This window comes from Mus musculus, chromosome 7 (assembly GCF_000001635.26).
Source record: "Mus musculus strain C57BL/6J chromosome 7, GRCm38.p6 C57BL/6J".
Taxonomy (NCBI): Eukaryota; Metazoa; Chordata; class Mammalia; order Rodentia; family Muridae; genus Mus; species Mus musculus.
Window position 1 is genome coordinate 59,798,429 of NC_000073.6, and position 8,891 is coordinate 59,807,319.

The 8,891-nt window shown below is 48.0% G+C and overlaps 1 long non-coding RNA gene and 4 other non-coding genes across 5 annotated transcripts in view; all 5 read right to left on the reverse strand.

Moving 5' to 3' along the window:
* Positions 1–8,891, reverse strand: part of Snhg14 (small nucleolar RNA host gene 14) — a 1,177,441-nt gene that overhangs the window by 525,692 nt on the left and 642,858 nt on the right. Inside the window, exons 45-47 of the long non-coding RNA NR_146211.1 lie at positions 6,391–6,537; positions 3,878–4,024; positions 1,366–1,512 (exon numbers count right to left, since the gene is read on the reverse strand). This is a non-coding gene — a long non-coding RNA (small nucleolar RNA host gene 14). The remainder of the gene's footprint in view (positions 1–1,365; positions 1,513–3,877; positions 4,025–6,390; positions 6,538–8,891) is intronic.
* Gm22258 lies at positions 1,016–1,109 on the reverse strand. The gene has a single exon (XR_003947080.1). It is a non-coding gene; the product is annotated as a small nucleolar RNA SNORD116 (small nucleolar RNA).
* On the reverse strand, positions 3,528–3,621 carry Gm26201. Its single transcript, XR_003947095.1, has one exon. It is a non-coding gene; the product is annotated as a small nucleolar RNA SNORD116 (small nucleolar RNA).
* On the reverse strand, positions 6,043–6,136 carry Gm23619. The gene has a single exon (XR_003947120.1). It is a non-coding gene; the product is annotated as a small nucleolar RNA SNORD116 (small nucleolar RNA).
* Gm22812 lies at positions 8,567–8,660 on the reverse strand. Its single transcript, XR_003947096.1, has one exon. It is a non-coding gene; the product is annotated as a small nucleolar RNA SNORD116 (small nucleolar RNA).

Consider the following 8,891-nt stretch of genomic DNA (forward strand, 5'->3'; position numbering starts at 1 on the left):
CATGGCTCTCAAGGTGGATTTGCAAAACACGATGTGCCCTGTTGAAACCTCCTTCCTATGCACACTAGCAACTTGTCTTTCCAGAAGAGTTAGGCCAAAACATCGAAAAGAAATGTCCCATGACACCTTGGTCTCTAATTTAGAGGGTCCCTCACCAAGATGGTTCTCCTAAGGCTGTGGGTGCAAGAACTGTTCCTAGACTTTCCCTTTGACCTTGCCAAGGAGGCTGACAACAAGGTCCAAATATACCAAGGATATCCCTTCAACAACATCCAAAGCAACAGCACCTACCAAAGAGGAGATTCCTACAAAAATTATTTCAACAAATCTATCGAGACACAGGTCTGCAAGTCTCATGCTGCCAGCGAGTCCATCAAAGTTTCATCCGTCTACAGACACAGGTAAGTGTGTAAATGTGGTGCAAACTGACCCGTGAGGTGCCTGCCATCACCTCCAAAGGATAGCTCCTCCTCTATTTCCTAGCCAATCCCCCTGGAAACTTCCAAGCTGCAAGGGAAACAGAGCCTTCTGTTCACCACCTGTACCGACAACAGTCATACAGTCCCGTTTACATGCTACTGGGTCAAGCTACACTCTACCAGCAGCCTGCATTCTATTGATTAAGTAAAGCAATGCAACAGGGTTAAAATTCATATAAGTGCTTCTGAGAAGCCTGAGTCCACTGCTTGATATTCCCATGTGAAAAGCCAAGATTTGGTGCCACTGCCACTGCTACTTTTCCTCACAGTCTACTTTCCACAATGGCTGGGGCCCTCTCCTTGGACCTAGCACGACTACCTACTGAGTATCTGCCAAGCATCTCCACTAAAGCAAAGGGAGCAAGCCACCAGAGCTTAAGGACGTTCTCTGTCCTATGCCTTGGATTTTTGGCAGAGTAGGCCAAGCACACACCTGCCTCTGGAGGGTCTGGCTAGAGCCCGAAGAAGTCAAGAACAATGGAGTATTTGGGCAGCCTGTGCCTGACGCCCATAGCACCTGGGAGACCCAAGATGCTGGACCTCAGTTCCGATGAGAGTGACGGTACAGAGTTTTCACTCATTTTGTTCAGCTTTTCCAAGGAATGTTTGACTGGGAATCATCATAGATCCAAGCTAGTTGGAGTGCATTGCATCAAGTGGTTCCAGTACTCTGGAGTGCTCTGGCTTTGGCGAGAGCAATGGACTGCTGGACACTGACAATCCACTGCCAGGGAACAATGGGCCGAAGCTCCAAACATGGGAGAAACCAGAGGACCTAGGCATGCTCCATGTCCCGAAGGGCCTGGACATAATCAATGGCAGCCATTCCCTGCTCCACCAAGACCTGGGCACCTAGAATTCATGCAGCAATTCCCATGTTCCTTACCATTTAACTCAGGTGACCTAGGGCAAGTCAGCAACACCACAACAGTTCGATGGAGACTCAGTTGCACGACATAAACACTCAGCCAATGCTGTGGGGCCATTTCCTCTGCATGTTTTCCATGGACCATACTGGAAAGGGAATGCAACCCTGTGAAGACAACACAGAGAACATGCCCCAATTACAGTGGGACCAATGCAAAACCACATGGATTATGGGCTCACCATGTACTATGGGCTTGTCATATCTCACAGGCACCCTCAACACTCCTGCTCTTACCAACCTCTTCACACTGCCCTTCCAGATCTCACTTGCTGTTACTCTCAGGCCTTGGATGTGAACATGCCATGCCCTTTGATCTCAAGTGCTTGCTGGGTCCTCAGCTCACTCTAAAGACTTAAGGATGATATGTGAGTTGCAATACAGGTACTCAACACTTTCTCTTAGGTCCATGCCATCAACTTCCTCCACCAGTGTCCTGAGCAAAGTTTTCAAGGGAATGAAGGCTTTTCTCCAAGCATCCAGTCAGAAAAATCCAATAACAAGGGCAATCATAGGTCCCCTTGCCTATGCAGTCAAAGAAGGAGGAGGCAGCTCTGAATAACTCCACCAGCAAAATTGGGCCTCCAAGGATATCTAAGCCAACAACTTTTGAGTCTTCAATCATGGCTCCAGTCCTTCTTTGATCATTACTTCTGGGTCTTTGCATGAGGTAAAATCAAACTCCTCTGAGAGTTCAGATTTCCAGCTCATGGGAAGCAGGCTTCATTTTCACTACTGAAAGGAACCCCCCTCTCTCTCCCTCTCTCTGTGTTAGTGTGTGTGTGTGTGTGTTTGTGTGTGTGTCTTTTACCATGAGACATTCCTTGCTGTGGCAGTCAGTCCCTATTTCTGTCCCCCTGTCCAGTGCTCTTTTGTCTGTTGTGAAGACTTCCACCTCTCTCATGAGATTGCTTTTGGCCATCCACCCCTGCTTTGATCTCTTCTGGTGAAAAGTTCTCAGACTATACTGCTCAGCTTCTCACACTAATGAAAATCCCATTGTGCAGAACTATCACAGGCCAGGATCCGACTTGACTCAAGTTATCTTAGTGTGTCAAGTGCAGTCTGCATCCAAGAACTTATTTTCTCCCTGATGATTCCCATGAGCATGGCTCTCAAGGTGGATTTGAAAAACACGATGTGCCCTGTTGAAACCTCCCTCCTATGCACACTAGCAACTTGTCTTTCAAGAAGAGTTAGGCCAAAACATCGAAAAGAAAGGTCCCATGACACCTTGGTCTCTAATTTAGAGGGTCCCTCACCAAGATGGTTCTCCTAAGGCTGTGGGTGCAAGAACTGTTCCTAGACTTTCCCTTTGACCTTGCCAAAGAGGCTGACAACAAGGTCCAAATATACCAAGGATATCCCTTCAACAACATCCAAAGCAACAGCACCTACCAAAGAGGAGATTCCTACAAAAATTATTTCAACAAATCTATGGAGACACAGGTCTGCAAGTCTCATGCTCCCAGCGAGTCCATCAAAGTTTCATCCGTCTACAGACACAGGTAAGTGTGTAAATGTGGTGCAAACTGACCCGTGAGGTGCCTGCTATCACCTCCAAGGGTTAGCTCATTCTCTATTTCCTAGCCAATCCCCAGGGAAACTTCCAAGCTGCCAGGGACACAGAGCCTTCTGTTCACCACCTGAACAGACAACAGTCACACAGTCCCGTTTACATGCTACTGGGTCAAGCTACACTCTACCAGCAGCCTACATTCTATTGACTACGTAAAGCAATGCAACAGGGTTAAAATTCATATAAGTGCTTCTGAGAAGCCTGAGTCCACTGCCAGATATTCCCATGTGAAAAGCCAAGATTTGCTGCCACTGCCACTGCTACTTTTGCCTCACAGTCTACTTTCCACAATGGCTGGGGCCCTCTCCTTGGACCTAGCACGACTACCTACTGAGTATCTGCCAAGCATCTCCACTATAGCAAAGGGAGCAAGCCACCAGAGCTTAAGGACCTGCTGTGTCCTACACCATGGATTTTTGGCAGAGTAGTCCAAGCACACACCTGTCTCTGGAGAGTCTGGCTAGAGCCCGAAGAAGTCAAGAACAATGGAGTGGTTGGGCAGCCTGTGCCTGACGCCCATAGCACCTGGGAGACCCAAGATGCTGGACCTCAGTTCCGATGAGAGTGGCGGTACAGAGTTTTCACTCATTTTGTTCAGCTTTTCCAAGGAATGTTTGACTGGGAATCATCATAGATCCAAGCTAGTTGGAGTGCATTGCATCAAGTGGTTCCAGTACTCTGGAGTGCTCTGGCTTTGGCGAGAGCAATGGACTGCTGGACACTGACAATCCACTGCCAGGGAACAATGGGCCGAAGCTCCAAACATGGGAGAAACCAGAGGACCTAGGCATGCTCCATGTCCCGAAGGGCCTGGACATAATCAATGGCAGCCATTCCCTGCTCCACCAAGACCTGGGCACCTAGAATTCATGCAGCAGATCCCATGTTCCTTACCATTTAACTCAGGTGACCTAGGGCAAGTCAGCAACACCACAACAGTTCGATGGAGACTCAGTTGCACGACATAAACACTCAGCCAATGCTGTGGGGCCATTTCCTCTGCATGTTTTCCATGGACCATACTGGAAAGGGAATGCAACCCTGTGAAGACAACACAGAGAACATGCCCCAATTACAGTGGGACCAATGCAAAACCACATGGATTATGGGCTCACCATGTACTATGGGCTTGTCATATCTCACAGGCACCCTCAACACTCCTGCTCTTACCAACCTCTTCACACTGCCCTTCCAGATCTCACTTGCTGTTACTCTCAGGCCTTGGATGTGAACATGCCATGCCCTTTGATCTCAAGTGCTTGCTGGGTCCTCAGCTCACTCTAAAGACTTAAGGATGATATGTGAGTTGCAATACAGGTACTCAACACTTTCTCTTAGGTCCATGCCATCAACTTCCTCCACCAGTGTCCTGAGCAAAGTTTTCAAGGGAATGAAGGCTTTTATCCAAGCATCCAGTCAGAAAAATCCAATAACAAGGGCAATCATAGGTCCCCTTGCCTATGCAGTCAAAGAAGGAGGAGGCAGCTCTGAATAACTCCACCAGCAAAATTGGGCCTCCAAGGATATCTAAGCCAACAACTTTTGAGTCTTCAATCATGGCTCCAGTCCTTCTTTGATCATTACTTCTGGGTCTTTGCATGAGGTAAAATCAAACTCCTCTGAGAGTTCAGATTTCCAGCTCATGGGAAGCAGGCTTCATTTTCACTACTGAAAGGAACCACCCTCTCTCTCCCTCTCTCTGTGTTAGTGTGTGTGTGTGTGTGTGTTTGTGTGTGTGTCTTTTACCATGAGACATTCCTTGCTGTGGCAGTCAGTCCCTATTTCTGTCCCCCTGTCCAGTGCTCATTTTGTCTGTTGTGAAGACTTCCACCTCTCTCATGAGATTGCTTTTGGCCATCCACCCCTGCTTTGATCTCTTCTGGTGAAAAGTTCTCAGACTATACTGCTCAGCTTCTCACACTAATGAAAATCCCATTGTGCAGAACTATCACAGGCCAGGATCCGACTTGACTCAAGTTATCTTAGTGTGTCAAGTGCAGTCTGCATCCAAGAACTTATTTTCTCCCTGATGATTCCCATGAGCATGGCTCTCAAGGTGGATTTGAAAAACACGATGTGCCCTGTTGAAACCTCCCTCCTATGCACACTAGCAACTTGTCTTTCAAGAAGAGTTAGGCCAAAACATCGAAAAGAAAGGTCCCATGACACCTTGGTCTCTAATTTAGAGGGTCCCTCACCAAGATGGTTCTCCTAAGGCTGTGGGTGCAAGAACTGTTCCTAGACTTTCCCTTTGACCTTGCCAAAGAGGCTGACAACAAGGTCCAAATATACCAAGGATATCCCTTCAACAACATCCAAAGCAACAGCACCTACCAAAGAGGAGATTCCTACAAAAATTATTTCAACAAATCTATGGAGACACAGGTCTGCAAGTCTCATGCTCCCAGCGAGTCCATCAAAGTTTCATCCGTCTACAGACACAGGTAAGTGTGTAAATGTGGTGCAAACTGACCCGTGAGGTGCCTGCTATCACCTCCAAGGGTTAGCTCATTCTCTATTTCCTAGCCAATCCCCAGGGAAACTTCCAAGCTGCCAGGGACACAGAGCCTTCTGTTCACCACCTGAACAGACAACAGTCACACAGTCCCGTTTACATGCTACTGGGTCAAGCTACACTCTACCAGCAGCCTACATTCTATTGACTACGTAAAGCAATGCAACAGGGTTAAAATTCATATAAGTGCTTCTGAGAAGCCTGAGTCCACTGCCAGATATTCCCATGTGAAAAGCCAAGATTTGCTGCCACTGCCACTGCTACTTTTGCCTCACAGTCTACTTTCCACAATGGCTGGGGCCCTCTCCTTGGACCTAGCACGACTACCTACTGAGTATCTGCCAAGCATCTCCACTATAGCAAAGGGAGCAAGCCACCAGAGCTTAAGGACCTGCTGTGTCCTACACCATGGATTTTTGGCAGAGTAGTCCAAGCACACACCTGTCTCTGGAGAGTCTGGCTAGAGCCCGAAGAAGTCAAGAACAATGGAGTGGTTGGGCAGCCTGTGCCTGACGCCCATAGCACCTGGGAGACCCAAGATGCTGGACCTCAGTTCCGATGAGAGTGGCGGTACAGAATTTTCACTCATTTTGTTCAGCTTTTCCAAGGAATGTTTGACTGGGAATCATCATAGATCCAAGCACGTTGGAGTGCATTGCATCAAGTGGTTCCAGTACTCTGGAGTGCTTTGGTTTTGGGGAGAGCAATGGACTGCTGGACACTGCCAATCCACTGCCAGGGAACAATGGGCCGAAGCTCCAAACCTGGGAGAAACCAGGGCCCTAGGCATGCTCCATGTCCCGAAGGGCCTGGACATATCAATGGCAGCTGTTCCCTGCTCCACCAAGACCTGGGCACCTAGAATTCATGCAGCAATTCCCATGTTCCTTACCATTTAACTCAGGTGACCTAGGGCAAGTCAGCAACACCACAACAGTTCGATGGAGACTCAGTTGGACGACATAAACACTCAGCCAATGTGGTGGGGCCATTTCCTCTGCATGTTTTCCATGGACCATACTGGAAAGGGAATGCAACCCTGTGAAGATAATACAGAGAACATGCCCCGATTACAGTGGGACCAATGGAAAAGCACATGGATTATGGGCTTACCATGTACTATGGGCTTGTCATATCTCACAGGCACCCTCAACACTCCTGCTCTTACCAACCTCTTCACACTGCCCTTCCAGATCTCACTTGCTGTTACTCTCTGGCCTTGGATGTGAACATGCCATGCCCTTTTCTCTCAAGTGCTTGCTGGGTCCTCAGCTCACTCTAAGGACTTAAGGATGATATGTGAGCTGCAATACAGGTACTCAACACTTTCTCTTAGGTCCATGCCATCAACTTCCTCCACCAGTGTCCTGAGCAAAGTTTTCAAGGGAATGAAGGCTCTTCTCCAAGCATCCAGTAAGAAAAATCCAATAACAAGGGCAATCATAAGTCCCCTTGCCTATGCAGTCGAAGAAGGAGGAGGCAGCTCTGAATAACTCCACCAGCAAAATTGGGCCTCCAAGGATATCTAAGCCAACAACTTTTGAGCCTTCAATCATGGCTCCAGTCCTTCTCTGATCATTACTTCTGGGTCTTTGCATGAGGTAAAATCAAACTCCTCTGAGAGTTCAGAATTCCAGCTCATGGGAAGCAGGCTTCATTTTCACAGCTGGAAGGAACCCCCCTCTCTCTCCCTCTCTCTGTGTTAGTGTGTGTGTGTGTGTGTGTGTGTGTGTGTGTGTGTGTGTGTGTCTTTTACCCTGAGACATTCCTTGCTGTGGCACCCAGTCTCTATTTCTGTGTACCTATCCAGTGCTCATTTTGTCTGTTGTGAAGACTTCCACCTCTCTCATGAGATTGCTTTTGGCCATCTACCCCTGCTTTGATCTCTTCTGGTGAAAAGTTCTCAGACTATACTGCTCAGCTTCTCACACTAATGAAAATCCCATTGTGCAGAAGTATCACAGGCCAGGATCCGACATGACTCAAGTTATCTTAGTGTGTCAAATGCAGTGTGCATCCAAGAACTTATTTTCTCCCTGATGATTCCCATGAGCATGGCTCTCAAGGTGGATTTGCAAAACACGATGTGCCCTGTTGAAACCTCCTTCCTATGCACACTAGCAACTTGTCTTTCCAGAAGAGTTAGGCCAAAACATCGAAAAGAAATGTCCCATGACACCTTGGTCTCTAATTTAGAGGGTCCCTCACCAAGATGGTTCTCCTAAGGCTGTGGGTGCAAGAACTGTTCCTAGACTTTCCCTTTGACCTTGCCAAGGAGGCTGACAACAAGGTCCAAATATACCAAGGATATCCCTTCAACAACATCCAAAGCATCAGCACCTACCAAAGAGGAGATTCCTACAAAAATTATTTCAACATATCTATCGAGACACAGTTCTGCAAGTCTCATGCTGCCAGCGAGTCCATCAAAGTTTCATCCGTCTACAGACACATGTAAGTGTGTAAATGTGGTGCAAACTGACCCGTGAGGTGCCTGCCATCACCTCCAAAGGCTAGCTCCTCCTCTATTTCCTAGCCAATCCCCCGGGAAACTTCCAAGCTGCAAGGGACACAGAGCCTTCTGTTCACCACCTGAACCGACAACAGTCACACAGTCCCGTTTACATGCTACTGGGTCAAGCTACACTCTACCAGCAGCCTGCATTCTATTGATTAAGTAAATCAATGCAACAGGGTTAAAATTCATATAAGTGCTTCTGAGAAGCCTGAGTCCACTGCTTGATATTCCCATGTGAAAAGCCAAGTTTTGGTGCCACTGCCACTGCTACTTTTCCTCACAGTCTACTTTCCACAATGGCTGGGGCCCTTTCCTTGGACCTAGCATGACTACCTACTGAGTATCTGCCAAGCATCTCCACTACAGCAAAGGGAGCAAGCCACCAGAGCTTAAGGACGTTCTCTGTCCTATGCCTTGGATTTTTGGCAGAGTAGTCCAAGCACACACCTGCCTCTAGAGAGTCTGGCTAGAGCCCGAAGAAGTCAAGAACAATGGAGTGTTTGGGCAGCCTGTGCCTGACGCCCATAGCACCTGGGAGACCCAAGATGCTGGACCTCAGTTCCGATGAGAGTGGCGGTACAGAGTTTTCACTCATTTTGTTCAGCTTTTCCAAGGAATGTTTGACTGGGAATCATCATAGATCCAAGCACCTTGGAGTGCATTGCATCAAGTGGTTCCAGTACTCTGGAGTGCTCTGGCTTTGGGGAGAGCAATGGACTGCTGGACACTGACAATCCACTGCCAGGGAACAATGGGCCGAAGCTCCAAACATGGGAGAAACCAGAGGCCCTAGGCATGCTCCATGTCACGAAGGGCCTGGGCATAATCAATGGCAGCCATTCCCTGCTCCACCAATACCTGGGCACCTAGAATTC